Raw genomic sequence first — 21,520 nt, forward strand, 5'->3', positions numbered from 1 at the left:
ATTTACTAGCTAGAACTGCCAAAAAAAATTTGAAGCAATTATAGCTAGGCGAAACGATAAAAAATTATAAAACGATGATTGGTGATAGCAAAAAATTATAATTCTATTAATTAGTAAATGTGTTCATGAGTACTAAATTTATTATCTTTAGTACATTTATCAATCTAAGCCATTGTATTGTTAGATGCTATGGATTAAAAAGAAGCAGTCAAGAATTCACTGTGCGTATCTTGCATGCGCACAGGAAATTACATTATAGCCTCAAATAGGGAAATATAATCTGAATGTCAACACAACAGTATATCTATGGGAGACTCAGAGCAAAAGATAAATTTACCTCCATTCTCCTATCTTCCTCTGTAACACTTTAATCACCTGATGCTCAGAAAACTCGGAGACACATTTGTAGTAACTTTACAGTAATTTTTACAATTCTGTTGTTCGTCAATAAAACGTGTCGATCGAGTAATTCATTAAAGTACCGATGATAATTAATTTAGTAAATATCGATGTCCATGCGATTTAATAATAGAGTAAAATCCCTAAATTTGAGATCACAGACAACACGTGTTACGAGTGATGACATTTATTACGATCTATATAAAAATTTCGTGCTGATGATTGGCTAATAGATCGATCTTATATTTATCGCTCGTGGACTCTTTTCAGATGTATCACTAGTTACGTCACGAATGAAGCACCCGCTGGAATCTGAGCTTTTTAAAAGATTACCTCATTCAAACGCATATATCTCTAAACAGGGTTAGTCTGCAAAGACAATAATGACATCAAATTGTAGCTAATGTTTTAGCCTTTTATTGGTCTTAATTTTATTAAATCGACTTTTTTGACGCAACATAATCTTTAAATACAAATCAATTTTCAGTCCAAAGACTTTTTTATTACCCGGGCAATGCCGGGTAGCTCAGCTAGTATAACAGTCAAACATGGATAACTCGCCCACGGATAGCTCGAACACATGGTTAATTCAAACGGTTTCTTTGGTCCTTTCCCACGTAATGATAAATTGCTATAGATAACTCGAACTCAACACTGTTAATTCGAACTGTTTGTTTGCCCAACGGCTACCGAAACGGTTGTTATCGTTTTAGAAAATCACTTTATTCCAAGCCATAGAGGTAAACCTCATATTTTCATAATTTATAAGCGTCGTTATTACCACCATCGGCAAAATATTTTTGTCAATGACTTTTCTAAAGGTTTGGTGAAATTTGATTTATACCAAACATCCGCTTAGCGATCGCCCTTCGGAAGCAATGAATAGTTTTCCGACGTTGATTCCGTGTTGAATCAACATCGGAATGTTGAATGTTTAAAACGTCTTACAAATTGTTGTAATTAAACGTATACGTTGTCTTAGCTAAAAAAAAACTTCATCGTTTGATCTAAACACAGAATACGTGTGTACATTCAATAAGTATCCATTCAAAAAGCGTGAATGATATACAATGTACCATAAAACCTCGTAAAACTTCTAACTGAACTGCCTCGGAGTGTTGCTCTTAACAAATCCCAGGTAAAGTAAGGTAATCTTTGCATAAACTTCAAGAAAAATCGGCAAAATTGATCGTGGGTAAAACGCTCAAAAAGAAAAAGATGTCTTTTCTTTTGAGCGTTTCAACAACGATCAAGTTTTGCCAATGTCAATCTAAAAAACGTCCTGGCAATAACATCACCTCAAACAACAAACCAATCTCAAGTGATAGAAAAATCTGTATACTTTTTGATAAAAACATTTTAAACTTTACATTAGAAGCATTTAATTTGAAACAAGCCATTTGTGCTTTTGATTTACATTATAGTTTGTATATGTACATGTATCTACTAATATATAAGTAAATACATGGACTTGTGACAGTGCTCTGATAATTTGAACGCTCTGATAATTCGAACACTTTTTGCTCGGTCCCGTGAAGTTTGAGTTATCCATGTTTGACTGTATATATACATATATATAATAAACTGTGGTTACCACACTTGTTATCATACACCTTATCATAGCCATTATCTACAGTAAAATAATTGATTGACAGAGGCAGTGGCTAATTGTTTTTAGGTATTAGGAATAGCTGCTTTTTGCTGCGTTCGCGGGCTTTTTTTCGGGCAGTTGTTGTGCTGCCTAGGTGTGATTGGACACGGGAGCTTCCTCTCCTTGGACGGTCCTGCGTGTTCAGTCAGCCCTAGTCAGTAGGTTTTTTAGAGCTTATAATGGAAGGCTACAATTTATCTGTTTATTTCCACTTTTAGTCAATAATATTACCTACTACATATATTACTACATTTTATCCAAAGAAGAAGCAAAGGTTAATTACATAATATTATATACAACAGTTGTTTAATTCTGCTATCACATATTTTCTGTTTATTGTGCTATTTGTTCTGTACTTGTTGAGTTATTTTTGGTGTCTTCACTCATGCATTATATTATGGCACAATATACCATATTGTATCATTGCGCATTATTATCACTGTATATGTATGCATTTCAGACTTCACGGTGTTTAGCATCACGCAAATAAACTGCAGTGAACTTATAACATCAAGTCTCTTTGGAAAATTGTAACTTAACATACCAACGGCATAAAGAAATTTGCTACTTATATATATATATATAAATATATATATATATATTGTTGTTGGTATTTGGGCTTGCCCAAATACCAACAACAATCAACTCAGGTGAGTTTCAGAAAAGTGCGCTATTGGGAACAGCTAAGATCTTGAGGCGAGTGCTCAAACTCCCAGGTCTCTGGTAGGAGACCCGAGTTAGAGCAGAATTTACCACCCATACGGGGTATCCGGGGTGAGGAAACAATTTTTTTTATTTATATATATATATATATATATATGGAGCTGACAATGGAGCTTCGACCTGATGATGAGGAAATTGACTGGCACATGAAACCTCTTCATGGTGCTTACCACCGACAAATATCTAAGGTTGGCGATCTTCACCAGACATATATGTGGCTGAACAAAGGAAACTTGATGGCCAATACAGAGTCGCTACTCATGGCAGCCCAGGAGCAAGTGCTCCCAACAAGGCAACTCCAAACTAAAATCTTTCATACTAGAGACGATCCTAGATGCAGACTGTGCAAAGATGCACCTGACACCATCCAACACATCAGTGGATGCAAACACTGAGCGGCACAATCATGTCGCAGGTGTTGTGTATAGAAGTCTTTGTGATGAGTATGGCCTTAAAGATGTAGTTGCGTCAAAAAAGTCAATTTAATGAAATTAGGACCCATAAAAGGCTAAAACATCAGCTACAATTTGATGCCATTTTTGTCTTTGTAGACCAACCCTGTCCAGAGATATATGCGTTTGAATGAGGCCCTCTTTTAAAAAGCTCACGTTCCAGCGGGTGCCTATTTCGTGACGTCACAAGCAAGATATCTGAAACGAAACCACGAGCGATAAATATGAGGTCGCTTCGTTAGCCAATCATGAGCGCGAAATCTTTATATAGGCCGTAATAAATGTTATCACTCGTAAAACGCATTGTCTGTGATCTCGAAGAATCTCATCGTTAGAGAATTCTCAACGTTACTGATTCAACGCGTTTCAACAATTACTAAGTTATACATAGTTTTGTATAGCGACTGCGACTCAGAGTTATTTGAGCAACTTTTAGTAAAAGATAGAGTAGAAGAGTAGAAAGCCTATTTTTTTCGAATTTTCTTTAGTAAATTAGAGTCATGATTACCAGTTATTTTCACTCGTAGGAAGTGGGTAAAATCGATTGATCATTGCAAATCTTTAATTTCCAGAACCAAAGCTTCGAATCGTTGGCTTGGCTTGCTTTTGCCTTTATTAAATGTTTATTCGTTTTTAAAATTACACTCGCAATCTATTTAACTCCCAATTTGGAAGCTGTCAATAGATACGCTTTAGAATGACATATCTATGAATGACATATATTTATTGCATTTTTTTTACTGATTACAGAATGTTTATGTCGTCCCACCAGCCGAAGAAGCTTTGTCAGTGTGGAAACTGCCATAAAGTGGAAAGAGAGACTTGAATGCGTGCTGCATAAGCCATGATGTTTTGTTTGAGTTTGTTGCAGTAGATGAATTTGTCTTATTGTATCAGCTAATACTATCTGAGTGGCCACGACTTGATGAATATTTTTAATAAAAGTTTTATGCCGAGATGAAAATATTTTTGCTTGTAAAAATTATATAATAAAATAATATTGTTGAAGATAATGCAAAACATGATTCGCCGAATATTGTAGTGAATTGGATATGGTATATGGATGTCCGCAGAACTGGAGAAGTTTAGTTCAAATCCAGTTTGCAGCAGACTTCTCATCCTTAAAACTCTATCCCTGTCTATATTCTTTTCAAAGACGTGGCTTGCTTATTTCGCTTCGGTAGTATTCGGTAAGAATACTACTAGTAAGAAACTAGTACGTAGACGGTGTAGGCAATGATATACAGCCCGGCCCAAAGATAGGCGACAGGCATAATGTGGGCGGGGCTTATAAGAGGCTGTATATCGTTAGTATAATGGGTAGCTGCTGATACAAAGACCGCGTTCTACATAGTGACTTGACAGAATTACCCTAGACCGGTAGAATTGGTAGTCGGTACCCAAATGTTTACACAACATTTGGAGAAAGTGAGTAGAACAAATTTTCAATTTTCGTTATTTGAGGCCTTTGAAACATTCATAATAATGCATCTGTAGCAGGATTTAAAATTTTATTCTAGCCAACATGAGCAAATACAAAATAAGATATATGCCAATAGAGCGGCGTAAGACTAGACTTTTATCGCAAATAGCCGATGTGAATACGAGAGATAGAGACAGGTTGCCTAACGCGTGACATCATTTTGGGCAAGTCTGGGCACGTTTTTGTGGCCTGAGCGTTTTTACGGTGATCAGATTTTTTCGGTTGTAATCTTCAAATATCTTGGCAATGTGATCGCGTAACACAACAAACAACATATCAACTGATAGAGAAAAAAATGCTTTCTTTTAAGATCAACTTAAATTTGACGAAACTACATCTTTAATGAACCACAACACTGGTGGGAAGCTCCTGGTAAGTTCAATGAACATGACCGCGCTAAGATCCTCTGGGACTTCTACATCCGGACTGACGAGCATGTCCTAGCAAACCAACCAGATATAGTGGTGGTGGACAAGGAGAACAAGAAGACTACTATAATAGATATAGCAGTACCCAATGACTACAATATAGCCAGCAAAGAAAAAGAAAAGGTAGAGAAATATTTCCCTCTTAGAAAAGTGATTGAAATATGCCGGAATGTAAGAACAACTGTAATTCCAGTAGGCACTGGCAGTAATAACACTTGTGCATGAAATGTGGCTTGCCCAGATACCGACAGCAATCAACTCAAGTGAGTTGCAAAAAAGTGTGCTATTGGGAACAGCTAAGATCTGAAGGCAAGTGTTCAAACTCCCAGGTCTCTGGTAGGAGACCCGAGTTAGAGCAGAAATTAGCACCCATCTGGGTTAACCGGGGTGAGGAAACAATTTTTACATACATATATAAATATATATATATACTAGTGGTGCAACCCGACGTTGCCGGAATAATAAAAAAGTCTTTGGACAGAAAATTTATTTGTATTTCACATATAACAACATTTACCATTTTAACTTTCAAACTACATATCATAAAAAAGTGTTTTGTGTAATTGAAATAAATTAAGAGAAAAAATAAAAACAACTGTAAAGGTTTTCAAACTTTGTCACCCAAATTTTAAACTTCATATCATGAGGAAAATGTTTTGTGCAGGTCAAATAAATAAATAAAATAAAATGACTATAAAAAGGTTTAGATGTATATGTGAAATAATTAGCAAATATTAGCTAAATTAGGTCTGTTTCGCTACGATTACAATAAAAGATGATTTGGTAATAATACAATTAATACGAACTGAGAAAACAAAATAAAAATCTTGAATATGCATGTAGAATTAATAATAACAGTTCTTGCAAAAAAGTCTGTGTGCATAAAAAAGTTACTGTTTCACCAAAAGCTATTCAACAAAACTTTGAATACGACAAGACTGGTACCTTTCGATACCGCTACAAATGTAAAATACTGTCTTTGTCTGACTGAACGGAGAGATAATGTTGAGGCTCAGTCCACGGAGACAATATAATTGTCTGCATGGGAAAAATTGGCCTTGACCCCAGATATAGTAATTGAGCCTTACGAAAAAAATCTTAATAGGGGCATCGTAACGCGTTGCCGCATCAGTAAAATAATAAGCTTGTGCTATAGCTATAGCCGGAATGACACACATATTCACATACCTTGAGAAATATATATATAGATGTATATATGTCTATATATGTATATATATATATATCACATAACAGAGATGTTGTACAGCAACTCATAACTATGAGACTTTCTATTTATGATTACTAACACTCACCTGTGCTAAGGTTATGCTCTATTATTGAGCTTGGCTCGTATGTCAAGTAAAAGAATCTATTTCTCTCTTGATCGTATAAGATGCTGAATGGTCCAGGTATATTTGCCTCCAATGCCGAGACTGTACCAGTGAAACTTCCACCAAAGTCACACTTCCCAACAAAGGTCCGTGTCCTTCGAGTATTTCTATTCACAGTTCTTATGCAGTAGTTTTGGTTGTCGGCGACAAGGATGTCCTCACCATTATTATACTGCACAGCATCAACAACATGATTAAAAGTTGCATAGCCCCCAAAGCTTTCGTTATAGCCTGAGCCATTCTCTTTTCCTAAAATATGACAGCTGTATGATCAACCTTACTTCAAGTCATCAACTTTTTTATATAATCTGTATATATATATTACTTAATTGGCAATAAATTCATTTCAAATAAAAATGTTTACCAAGTTATGCCATTCAAGAATCATAAAAAGGAAAACAGTTCCCCAGTAAAATCAAATAAATAGTTTGATATACAGTGTTTAAAATATGTTTCTCTGTCTTTTGTGGATATCCAATATCCACAAGAAATAAAGATTTTGTGTGAATATTGGATATTCTGTTTTTGACAACTATGTTTTTGTGCTGAGTTATTCTAATGGCACACGCTACAAATATTTCTTACTTATTTACTACACACCTGTTGATGGACATATTATTATGTTATGTACACACATGTTGATAGACATACTATTGTGTTATGTACACACATGTTGATACACATATTATTATGTTATGTATACACATGTTGATAGACATATTATTATGTTATGTACACACATGTTGATAGACATATTCTTATGTTATGTACACACATGTTGATAGACATATTATTATGTTATGTATACACATGTTGATAGACATATTATTATGTTATGTATACACATGTTGATAGACATATTATTATGTTATGTACACACATGTTGATAGACATATTCTTATGTTATGTACACGCATGTTGATAGACATATTATTATGTTATGTATACACATGTTGATAGACATATTATTATGTTATGTACACACATGTTGATAGACATATTCTTATGTTATGTACACACATGTTGATAGACATATTATTGTGTTATGTACTACTATCCGACTAGGTTGTACATTATGATAAAGACAAAGTTGAAGGTTAATTTAAAGCGTGTCACGGTAAACATATTTTTATTAAGGTCATGTCAAGGTCAAGGCAAGCGTCTAGTGTTCAGCTTAAGTAACCGCTAGTCATGGCTGTTTTCTAAAGGTTGACTTGCAACAAAATTCACATTACAGTTATTTGATATCAAAAGATTCACCATGTCTTCCTCTGTTGTGTTGTTAGGTGCAAAATATGTGGGAATGTGATTAAAAGCTCTTAAAAGCTAAAAAATGAACAGTTAATCACAGCCACACGAGACCGCCGTAGTTTGAATTCTCTTTCCAAAACGGCTCAAATGTGCCGTAGTTGTGGGAGATGGTCTCTGTTTACACTTTCATGCAACCTTATTCGTCGAAATATTTTCACAAATGTATTTCACGCATTCAATAGGACCATGTCTATTGTTCTTACGCGTCTGTTTTATCGTCATAGTAATGCTGTAATTTTTAGCACTGATATCTTATAACTTACCGTAAAAATTCATTTAATTTTTTAACCTTACTTCGAAGGAGTATATATCATTGTCTGATAATCAAGACGAGCCTATTGGTCACCTGTGATAATCGAAAAGTGTTGCGAAAATTGTTTGCGAAGTATTGGGTCACATGATCGGACTACGACTTGCGGATTAGATCGAGCCGAAACAAAACTGGCATGTAGCGAGCATCTATATTTGATACGGGGTCTTCGGTAAAACCCGAAGTGTTTGTCATAAACTAGTGCTACGATAAGTTTTATATTGAGGTTTTTATTGGCCTTTCAATTCATGTGAGAACATCATGTGACAAGACAATAACCATACTGTCATGACTACGTCACAGAAATATACAGATTCCAATTTACGGCGGCTTTTCGCTTTTGAGCTTGTAGTCCCATTTTCACATATTTTGCACCTACAACACAGCAGAGTAAGACATGGTGAATCTTTTGATACCAAATAAATGTCATGTGAATTTTGTTGCAAGTCAAACTTTGAGCTATCTTCTGGTTGCTATAAGAATGCCATAAATATGAATGGCCTTACTTGTTGTGGCAAACAACACAAAATAAAATGTCTGCGATACTGTTAGAATTGACTCACAGAGTGTCATTCGGTTTTGTGACATTCTTGTTGCGTAAATGGTAAAATTAGTTTAAAAAAGCCTTTTTATTTGAGTTGAAATAGTTTCAGATTTGCCTGCCTTGATATTAAATATTTTTAATAAGACGTGGAAGACCTGTTTATAACATAATCTAGCAGCTGCCTTTACAATAAACCTGATAAGCTAATATTAAGCAAAAGGAGGGTTTTCTCATATTTGAATGCCAAATAAAAGTTTTCATTTTCATATAACTCAAAACTGTCTAGGAAAAAATGCTATGTTTAAGAACTCTAGAGCCTTATTGATTCAACATGGCAGCACCAATAGCATGTACAGAGGGCGCAATTTTTAGTTGTATAAAATTATTTCTTCGACAATGATATAAGAATCAATAAACAGTATTGCAATGTTATATAGAACAATAGTATTAATATTATTGATACATTGTCGAAACATTAAGATATGGAAATTATTGACTGTATAAACTGAACTATTATTTAGAGAGCTGACTGAACCAATAAAAGTCATTCAAAAGCTCTAAAGAAAAGCTTTCACAAAAATCAGCCAAAAAACCTCGTTCCATGCATTAATTTACTTGTTTGAATAAACCTACATACGCACAGGTCTAGTAGGGTAAATATATGATCTAGGAATAGCGTAGTGTAAAGACTACTGTCTTTATATTAAACAGACTATCTGTCTGTGTTCAAGCAGGTAGGTTTCCCTACATAATCCAAGTTAAGAACATTATGTACCTACCAGCAACGATTACGGCCCACAGGTCTGGAGTAATTAGGGTGAGACTGTGCTGATTGGCTGCAATAAAACCCCCAGGATTCAACTGATCTTCCTGCAAGCTGTTTAATTCGCGTAGCTTGAAACTGTCTTCAATATCAAGTTGGGACAACTTCCCAAATGAAACCAGTGTCTCACTGTAAAGAACATAGTGAAGGACTAATCCATATTATATATCTCTAGGTGTTTCATATCATATTACATGGACAACCACAGCCCTCCAGGTAAGAAGAACATTTCTTTTAGAGCATTTAGCTAGCAAGCAGCCAACTGACTTGTCTGTGATTATTGCGGTATGTGAGTGTGTGTATGTGAGTGAGTGCCCCCTCGGTTGGAAAGCTCTATGTGAAAAATAAAAGGGATAAACATCGCTGCCCTTTTGATTCTAAGACCCTCAGCTGCATATACCTTTACCTCGCCGTATGAAGACTTCATTGCAATTAGCTGCTTTATTCAAATATGTAACAAGTTTCAAGCTATTGGCAAAGTCATACATATTTCTAACTTATATATATATAGATATATATATCTATATATATATATATAAACATGTCGCTATAAAAACTGAACGACTTTTGTAACAGCAATATTTTGATATAAATATATATGAAAAAATTGTGGGAATCCAAAAACATCCAAAACATACTTTGTAGAACAAGTTTTCTTTTTGAATCGGTTCCAAAGATCATGGTAACTGTCACAAACTCCCTGTCTTATCATTATCATCCCTGACACCTAAGGCTTCTTGAACATGTTGCCACCAGAAGGTAAACATTGTGACAGTAACAAATGGTTAAAATAACTAACAATTGTCTCAATAATAAACTGAAAAATGTGCTTAGAATTTTAGCTAATTGAAAACCAATTTACTAGGTAAGTCTTACTTGTACTCCTGAACTGTGTCAAAGGGTAGAAGGAACAGCAGTAATAGCGGAGCCAACATGTTTACCAGAAAACACTGTTGTAAGTAGTGAGGCAACCAGTGAAGACCTTCAGCTATACGGTTGACTTGTCAGGTGACGCATCCACCAAACACTTTAAGCTTACCGAAGCCAACTTCAGCGTATCAGCAGGATCCATCCCCTACCTATTGAACACGAGAGAACGCTACAAAGCTAATAAAAGATATTTGAACAAAACGCTTCACTGAATATCGTTGATTGCTGGTTGCTTTCTTCTAGTGCAAAACTTGAATAATTTTGTTGGCATTGTTATTTGCAATTGAAAATTGACAAAATTATAGTGTAATTGACTAAATGCTAAAGAGTATCATGCCACATGATTGAATCGACTTGCCAACCGCTACATCACCGTGGTTGATGGATTAGCTATTGCTTCACAATATCACAAGCAGAAAAACATGAGAGTTCTTCTGTACTCTTCCTCTGAGAGCATGGTTACCATAGCTTATGAATCAGTAATGCAGATGAAATACAATAAAGAACAATATGAGTAATTTGCATCTGCGCACCGGTTGCAGTATAGAATTGATGGAATGCACCAAGCTTTATATTTAGTGTATTGTAGGAGTTACTCAAGAAGTTAGGCAGTCAAACCTTGATTCCTTTTGATACTTGCTTCGTGTGAGAGATATGATTGTAAATTGCAGCACATATTTTTATAAGAATACATCGCATTTTGTTTAATGGAATAATAATGAATGTTTAAAATAATTATATATAGCATTGAAACAAATATAGTATATAAAAGCTATATAAAAGCTAAATTCAACAGCCTAAATTATATGTGAAAATTAAATTAATCAAATGATAATCAGTAAAAGATTGTTAGTATTACTTTACTATCATAGAGACATGTGAACAAAAGTATAGGCTCAGCATTGCTTATATTCAGTGGTAACGGAAGTGATAGAGATACATGGTCTCCCTTACTCTACACTAGATATAGTTTAAATCAACTTAATTTATGTATTGTTATTTTTATATACTTGCCATATTCTATTAGTAATTTTAATTGTTACCAACGTTTTTAGAATTTGTTTAGAAAGCTGCACTATTTTGAGACATTTTGGATCAGAAGATCAAATGTGACGTCATCATAAAAGAAAACAAGCTGAACGTAAAGGAAACAGCTGCAAAAGGCTTTTTGCAGTCTTCACAGGCTGTCTTCACAAGTCTGTAAGCTCAGCCCATCAGCATTCCTGACCCAGTGCTCAAGTGTATACTGAAACTCCAACAAAATTTCCAGCCATTTTGCTACCTGATTAGATGGTTCCTTCCTCATGCACAGTCAGCGGAGTGAAGCATGCTGGTTCAGAGCAGGAACTGCCGCCCATAAAAATATGATCAGAAGTCTTTCACGGCCTTGACTACTGCCAACAATCCCCTCGTGTGACGCAGTAGCTCCTCTCGGCAAATATAAGTTTTGCTGAAGCGGGCAATCACTCATTCTGCTTTGTCCTTAGCCTGTCTTGACAAGCTGTTGTTTTTGCGTAGTTGTCCCCCCGTCGAGCGGCGAGCAACAACAGCTTGTCACAAGACGTACTGCACCTGATGCATCAGCTGCACTTATAGGGAGTTGTTCTCTTCCGTCTACTCGGCTTGGCTGCGATGTTATGTCGGTCGCTCCATTGGTAATCACAACGGATTTCACGCAAAAATTTATGTAGAAAAAAAAGGAGATTACAACGTTTAACCAAAAACCAGGTTTTGTGATAAACTTTAGTAAAACTTGAGAATAAAATAAATTTAAAATAAAATCCAATAAAACAAATAAAACTGACTGATACAAAAATAGAAATAAAACTGACTGAGCGCACAAATAACGACATGTTTAGTCGCTGTTGTTACTTAAGTTCTCAAGTTCTACTAAAGTTTACCGCAGAGACTGGTCGCTGGTTAAACGTTATAATCTTATTTTTTCTACATAAATTTTTGCGCAAAATTCGTTATGATTACCAATGGAGCGACCGACATAACATCGCAACCAAGCCGCGTAGACGGAAGAGAATAACTCCCTATAAGTGCAGCTGATGCATCAGGTGCAGTACGTCTTGTGACAAGCTGTTGTTGCTCGCCGCTCGACGGGGGGACAACTACGCAAAAACAACAGCTTGTCAAGACAGGCTACTTTGTCCTGGACGACTATTGTCTCTACCCCACATCTTCTAGCATCCGTGTCCAATATGTATCTGACTCGAATCTGCTAGCTGTTTACTGCATTACAGGTTTGTGAGAGATTGACTTGCAACGAAATTCACATTACAGTTATTTGATATCAAAAGATTCACCATGTCTTACTCTGTTGTGTTGTAGGTGCAAATATGTGGGAATGTGGTTACAAGCTCTTAAAAGCTAAAAAACCAACAGTTAATCGCAGCCACACGAGACCGCAGTAGTTTGTAATCTCTTTCCAAAACGGCTCAAATGTGACGTAGTTGTGGGAGATGGTTTCTGTTTAGACTTTTATGCAACTTTATTCGTCGAAATATTTTCACAAATACACTTTACGCATTCGATAAAACTATGTCTATTGTTCTTACGCGTCTGTTTTATTGTCATTGGGATGCTGTCACTAGCACTGATATCTTATAACCTACCGTAAAAATTCATTTAATTTTTTAACCTTACCTCGAAGGAGTACATATCATTGTCTGATAATCAAGACGAGCCTGTTGGTCAACTGTGATACTCGAAAAGTGCTGCAAAAATTATTTGCGAAGTATTGGGTCACATGATCAGATTACGACTTGACGATTAGATCAAGCCGAAACGAAACTGTAAAGTAGCGAGCATCTATGTTTGATACGGGTCTTCAGTAAAACCTGAAGTGTTTGTCATAAATTAGTGCTACGAAAAGTTTTATATTGAGCTTTTTATTGGCCTGTCAAATCATGTTAGAACATCATGTGACAAGACAATAACCAAACTTTAATGACAACGTCAGAGAAATAAAGAGATTCCAATCTACGGCGGCTTTTCATTTTTGAGCTTTTAAGAGCTTGTAATCAAATTTACACATATTTTGTACCTACAACACAACAGAGTAAGACATGGTGAATCTTTTGATACCAAATAACTGTAATGTAGATTTTGTTGCAAGTCAACCTTTAAGATTTGCTATCCTTACTTTAGAGATGAAAAACTCTTGTAACGATATCTATCAAGGAATGTGGTATCTAAACAAGCATTTGGCATAGGCATGTTTGTTTAGTTTTGTACATATCTGTAAACTTTGATTTATCTTTGACAAGCTGCATGCATTCAATAATATGCGAATGACACATAATAGTTCTACTGAAAACAAACAATTCCATGGAACATCTCAAGATACATCAAACACGCTTGTTATAAGGCAAGTGCTAAAACTGTCAAGTTGAAAATCTTAAAATACTAATAAAGATCATCTATATATAAAAATCTCAATGTTTGTCTGTCTGTTGCTGGTCTCTCCAGTTACAATCGTAAGGTAAGAAAAATGAAAGTCAATGAAAATCAATGTCATACTGAATTTTAATTAGTGACATTCAAATCGCAAGTCCACTAACAAGCGTGTAAACCGCAAGGCTAAGCTGTTCTAATCCGACCCATTGATTAACTCATGCTCTTACCACATACTGCATATATCTTTGGCGATTGCACATGCTAAGTGTGCACCTATTATTATTAATTAATATTATTACATTTAATAAATGGGTCGCGGTCACAGAAACCATGGTTAAGTCGCAAATCACGAAGTTGTGTTATCCGACTTTAAAGTTACACTAACTTAATTTACAATATTGGTAATGATTTTTGTAACACGTACATCTGGACCAACTAAAGAGTGATCTTTCTGAATCGGAAGTCAGTTTAGATAATAAATGTCTTTAGGCCTAATAAAACCTTAAAAGCATTGCTATGCTAAACAGGAAGTACTAAAAATGGCGTTAAACAAACGTAATCATGTCTTTTTTACCAATTTTAAAGATAATTCTGACATTTTGGACACTTATAATGAGTACTTTGATATTCCAACTGACATCAAAAGCAGTGAAAGTAAAGGGAATGACGATGATATATTCCTAACGATTCTTATAAGATTATTACAATATTTAATTATAAGAATAATTATTCGATTTCATAAAATTTAATTATAAGAATGATTATTCGAATTTACAAGATCGAAGTATATAGTGACTGATGGTGTGCAATATGTTACTGTTATTATGTTTTTAAAGATTTTGTTCATCATACTACGGTTGTGCCCAATATCGCAGTACTGCCAAGCCGTTTTTAATATCTGCAAAATTAAGTAATACATTTTCTTATAGATATACAGCTATTTCAGTGAAAACGAGCTAAAATATGTTTAGATTTTTAAATTCAGCATTATGTTTTGGATATAAAGACAGAAATCTAGATAAATATCACAACCTCCTGATATTGGTTGCTATGACGTTTTGAAATGTAAACAAAATTGTGCATTGGTTTTCGTTTCTCAAACTTTAACACCAATTTCTCAGAACTATGTTTTCGCACTAATGGTAAACGTGCATTCAGTTTATTGACCGTAAAATCTGCTGTAATTAAGCTAGAATCAAAATTTTATTTTGCAAATGAACTGTGAATATTCTCCTTCTGCTAGTGTAGATAACTCTAAATCTTATAATCTGGACTTAACCATGGTTTCTGTGATCATGACACAAATACCTATTTTTTAAATCGTAATTTTCAAATGTGCCATTTCAATTTCAGATGTGCAGCTACTTTCATATTTTCGGTTTCGGTCAATCTGTAAAAGCTAACTGCTTTTCACATAGACAATTGTTTTATCTGGAGTAGGAATTGTCTCTACATTTTCTCACTGTTCGATCGGACAAAGTATCAGACAAAGAGAGTACAATATCTCATTTTTAAGTTTGTACCGGTATCGAAAGGTGCCTGTATCGTCCATTAAAGCTTTGAATACAATGAGCTTTTGCTGCAACAGTACCTTTTTTATAAACACACTTCCATGTACTCATTGTTATTTTTTTATCTTAATTTATTTGAACTGAACAAAAACACTTTTCTCATGATATGAAGTTTAAGTTAGAATGGTAAATATTGCATATGTTAAATACAAAATAAGTTTTCTGCGCAAAACTTTTTATTACCCGGGCAATGCGAGGCATTCACCTAGTATTGCGGTAGGAGCCAGCCGGCCTGCGCCGGACCAGCTCGACTAAGTGACTCAGCCAAAGGACAAACCAGGATGTACCAATGTAGGATCGACTTGGCAGTTGGCTAAAAGACCCTTCCAGCTACCTATAAATAGAGGACTAGCGCAGAAAAGAAGAAGCACCTTTTTGTTTTCTCTGTCTATACAAGTATTTGATTGTGATTTTTATATCGGCCAATAGTACTTATTAACTTCAATTCCAAATTATCCTGGTGCAATAAAGGAGCTAGTCGACTTCCTTTACAATATTAACACATCATAATATATTAACAAAGATCTTTTGCATTTTTACGCATGCACTTGCCCACTGTCAACAGACCTTTCCTGACTTTGTCATCGTGTAACTGAATCAAGGCAGACTCCTAGAATCGTAGGGGAACTCCAACCCCCTCATGTATCTCCTAAGCATGGAGAATCCCACAACACCCTAACCTACCTGCTTAGCATGTTGTCAAAACAAACAGAAAGCTGTTTACTTGGTGTGATGTCTCATCCGAGGTCTGCATCCTGCACTGAGATGAATGTCTCAGAAGTGCTTGAATATTCCTGTAAAGCCTGGTTCCCATATACGCCGCAACCACCGGTGATAAGAACGCAAGGTTATCCGCGGTGAAATGGGAACCTACACGCCGAGTACCTTTGGGGTCAAAGCAAAAGAGCTCATTGCTGTTCAAATTTCGCAAGTAGCCGCAGGCAAAACTTTCCCGAAATGTACTGTAAAAGTGAAGGTCAGTGTAGCGGATCCCCTGGTTCATAGTTACGTTGTCACATACGGGTGATGAGGCATAGTGTATATATTCTATTCAAATTTATTATTTATGCTTGTCAACACTGTGAAACTACAATAAAACAATAATTTGATTGTCGAATAAAGGTTATTGACAATATGTTAATTATACAGTTGGTCATTTGCGAAGCTATTGGTAACAAATAAAATAAAACACATAAAAGGAAAGATATAAAATTTACCTTAATACTACATCCAGGAGATTGCGAAGTAGTATGTGATTCCCCTTCAGGTTAATTCCTGATTATATATGTAAATGACAATGGTGTAATGATGAAACTTATATACAAATAAAAGAAAGTATCAGCATTGAAAAACACAGCTAAAAAGCTACATGTCGTTGGCTCAAAGGTTGACAGAAGAATGACTTCAAAAACATCTAATCAAACGTACAACACTATGGCAGTCAGATAGACCACACAAGACCCAGAGACCACCCAAGATCAACAGGTCAACTGGCATTCATTCTGGGAAGGAGCAGTGAATCATACAGGGTGTTTAGATTGTGAAGTGCATTATCAAATTAGGAAATTCAGCAGGGGCAAGCAGAACCTTACAGCTAGCACTTTTGAAACAGCATGGCGAGTGGCCATTTTTAAGCGGCTGTTAGCGACACAGCTTCATATGATCATAGCCACGGAATCTAGCTCCATAGGAAAGTGTTTTGCTGCGCAAGACACTTTGCTGCCCCAGGATTTTGCGGCCGATATAGGAACCATTCTTAAACTGTAAGCTGAATTAGCTTAAAGGTTGACTTGCAACAAAATTCACATTACAGTTATTTGATATCAAAAGATTCACCATGTCTTACTCTGTTGTGTTGTAATTTGTAGGCGAAAAATATGTGGGAATGTGATTACAAGCTCTTAAAAGCTCAAAAACGAACAGTTAATCGCAGCCACAAAGACCGCCGTAGTTTGGATTCTCTTTCCAAAACGGCTCCAATGTGACGTAGTTGTGGTAGATGGTTTCTGTTTACACTTTCATGCAACCTTATTCGTCGAAATATTTTCACAAATATACTTCACATATTCAATAAAACCATGCCTATTGTTCTTACGCGTATATTTTATCGCATTTGAATCACATACTCCAATCTAATGCGGATACAGATTGGGTTGAACTATGCCATTACAGACGGTTCCCAACCTACGAACGCGTTACGTTCCACACGATTGTTCGTAAGGTGAATTTGTTCGTAAGTTGCTTCAGTGCTATATTTTGTATTATAATTTATGTTTAAGGCCTATATAAGTATATTGAAGGCTTATGTAAGTATGTTTAAGGCTTGTATAATTAACCTGTATTGGTTTGTACTGAAAAAAGAATTTAATAAAATGGAAATAATACTTTGGTGGACGCCGGGCCATGACACTGCATTTCTTATTTATTGTATGTCTTGTCCTTTCTATTATATTGTTGTTTTAATCGTTATGCTATCACTTATCGTTGTTGTCTTATTTTTTGTATGTGTTGTCCGTTTATTATATCGTTGTTTCACTCGTTATGCTATTGTTATATCTGATATACCGTCATAACACTATCACTTATCGTCACTTATATTGTTGTCATACCAACGCGCTAGCGGTCCTATTCATTCACCTTGTTAGCCGGTGTTCTTACCGTTTGCCGCTAGCCGGAACGGTTGATATTATTGTATATAAATGAGTGCGCTCATTTATTAGTTGAGCAGAGCAGATAGCCGTATGCTCCTCGGCTGGTGAAATTTCCTTCGCTAATTAAAAGCTGAATGAAACTACGGCACTCTCTTATCTTTATTTATTAGTAGAGATCTTACCACGTAAAGGCCGGCAAATCTCTTTACAGTACGTATGTAAAATTCAAACAAAGTTCAAACAAATAATTCGAAAGTTAATTGAGTTACGAACAACGTACATGCGTTCGTATGTACCGTTGTTCGTAACTCGAATGTTCGTAAGTAGGGAACTGTCTGTACTTTGATGTATCTTTTACTTGTTTCTTTGCTTTATCTAATGTATAACTTTCATACGAAATGAGCTGTGCAACATTTTTATTAGCAACATGGCATGGGGCACTTTGGGCCGCATGATCTGGGGCACTTTGAGTCATGGCCCAAAGTGCTCCAGGTCAATTATATTTGGAAATGTACTTTTGTTTTAGTCTTTTTCACAGTGTATCATCACTATCTGTTGATAATGGACCTAATGTTGATAATGTTGTTTTAGTATATTTCAAAGATGGCCTGAAATTACCAAAAAAAATTTCCCATACTATCCTCACTGATGTAATGCGTACAGCCGTACAAATGGTAATAGAAGAAAGACAGTCTGTTCGACAAGTGTCTATAGCTCTCTCCATACCACGCACCTCTTTAGCCGGATATGTGAAAGAAAGTCAGTCTTGTGATGAAACAGAGGTAGTGAACTATCACAAAACAACTTCAGCATGGAAGGTATTCAATAACACTCAAGAAAACATGCAAACCTTATTACAGCTGGTAAACACCACAATGGTTTGACCAAAAAACAATACCAGGAATTGGCATGGCAGTATGCCAAAAAAGAAGGCTGCAACTATCAAGCTGTTTGGAATGAAAACCAATGTGCAGGAGAAGACTGGATAACCGGATTAATGAAACGATATACTGAACTTACAATTCGTAAGCCCGAAGCGACTAGCCTAAGTCGTAGCACAAGTTTCAACAAAAAAGAATGTCAATGATTTCTTTGAGAATTTGGAAGAAGTTCAGAGAAGATATGGATTTCAAGCGAAAGACATCTGGAACATGGACAAGACGGCGCTGACAACAGTTCCCAAACCATATGGCTCAGCTGTTGGGTGTTCATTTCCCAAAGCATTTACAACAGCGAATATTACGTCTGGATTCAGAAGGCCAGAAATCTCTCCTATTGACAGAAATGCCTTTTCTGATGCTGAACTCCTTGGCTCTTACGTGATGGACCGACCTGCCTCTGCTCTCATGTCGCCGCCGACTGATCAACCTGTTCCCTCAAATTCTGGATCAACAGGTCCACCTGAGCCACCAAATGATCAACTTGTTCCCTCAACCTTTGCTTTAAAAGGTTCATCTGCAATTTCATCTATACCTAATAATTTGAGGAAAGTGGTGCCGGAAATCATCACTCCAGAGGATATCCGACCCCATCCTAAAGCTAGGCCACGAAAAAATATTGCACGTTGCGAAAGAAAGTCAACATCTATTCTAACAAATACTCCAGAGAAGCAGCGCCTAACTCTCGAAGCTAAAGAACGAGCTAAAAAAAAGGGAAAGCAGAAAGGTGAGGATTTTAATTCAAATAAGTGGTTGAAAAAGAAAATAACATACATAATAGCTCTACTGTTACTAATTTCTATCATTATATAGCTGCACAATGTTTTGCTTCAGATTGCGAAGAGGGCAATCCCTGAAGAGGACAGCTCAAGTGAAGATGACCTGGCTAAGCAATTAGAAAGTGACACTGAAGAGCCGGATAATTTTGATGAAGTAATGCCAGATTCCAGTGCCATCACCAGTAGCGCCATAAATATTTTTGATTATGTTCTGGTGGCTGTACACAGAGCCAGATCAAAGAAAAACTATGTTGCAATGGTCACAGCTAAATCGGCAAATGATGTAGAAGTAGATTTTTTTGTTCATGTATGGGGCAGTCAGTTTGTAAAGCCTGACACTAAAGATCAGTTTATTGTAGACATCAAAGACATTGTTTTACTATTGTCTTCTCCTGCCATCACTGGCGGAACAAAAAGAACTTCGGAAAAACTGAGTTTTCCGATTGATCTATCGGAGTATTTTTAAACATTATTTTTGTATACTAAACAGCGGTCAACAGCATCTAATAGCCCTAATTAATACGCATTGCATCTTACATAATATAAAGTATATTGCTGTTGAACTTTAAGTTTTGGTTTTCATTTCAGTTTAAATAAAATCATGTGAAAAGCATCAAAGATCACAATGTGGCCAAAGTGCCCCGACCCCCTGTCCAAACTGCCCCAGCCCCGGGGCACTTTGGGCCGGTCACATACAGCTTTTTGATATACATTTTTACAAAAGAATTGAGCAACTAAACCAACGAAACATTGATAGAATGTAGCAAACACATTAATTTCCCACAGTGTAAAATATGGTAGCTATCAGAGATCTACAGCTGACTCAACAGCATCACATGTCAAAAACGGCCCAAAGTGTAATGTTTAGAATAGCTCCATTTATTGTATTGCTACGGCAAAGCACTGTGACCAGGGTGGCAGCGATTGACTTCCTGGCCACCACGATCACAGGGCTAAGCCTTTCAGTCACAGCAAAAAGCTCAGTCACCGTTGAGGACGCTCAGACGACCGAGGAGACCGCACTAGAAGATTGAACATAAAGCCTAGAAAAGGAAGCAATATAAAAAAGGAGTACAAAACAATCGTTTGAGCAGAGTTGTACACGCACACTCTCTGCATGCTTGCATATGGTCTATTGCCCATCTTACATGTATATCGATGTATATCTATTTAAATTATTATATTTATTTACATGTAATTAGGGTTGAAAAATAGAGTGCCACCCTTTAATTGAATGCCACCTCTATTTGGCCAGTACTTTGACATTCTTAGATCTTTACTAACTTATCCGTCATTTTTTTGACGTCATCAACCCGTTTGCACAAGCGCTCGTTCACGAAAAAGCCGCCATATTTCTAAAAAACGATTGTTTTTCTTTTATTTAATAGTACTTTTTGGTGTTGTTTTGATACTATAATAAAAAATTTGCAAACAAAAGCATCGTTTTCAAAAAATTTTATCAATAAAATTGTCTATGAAGATGGCCGACAACGATAAAATGACGTCACAAAAAAATGAAGGATTATAGCAAGTGATTAGGTAAGAGAAGTGTCCACAATTGGTGCTAATAATGAATCAGTTACACCATTATCATTCAATTCTTTCGTGGTTGCTGTTCGTATCGCAGTCATTTTCTAACTCCAAAGCTTACCGTTTTTTAACTCTGAAAGCAACGCCATAAAAATAATTAATAACTGTATCAGGCCAATAATAATCAGGCCAGTTTCTTGT

This window comes from Watersipora subatra, chromosome 11 (genome assembly GCF_963576615.1).
Source record: "Watersipora subatra chromosome 11, tzWatSuba1.1, whole genome shotgun sequence".
Taxonomy (NCBI): Eukaryota; Metazoa; Bryozoa; class Gymnolaemata; order Cheilostomatida; family Watersiporidae; genus Watersipora; species Watersipora subatra.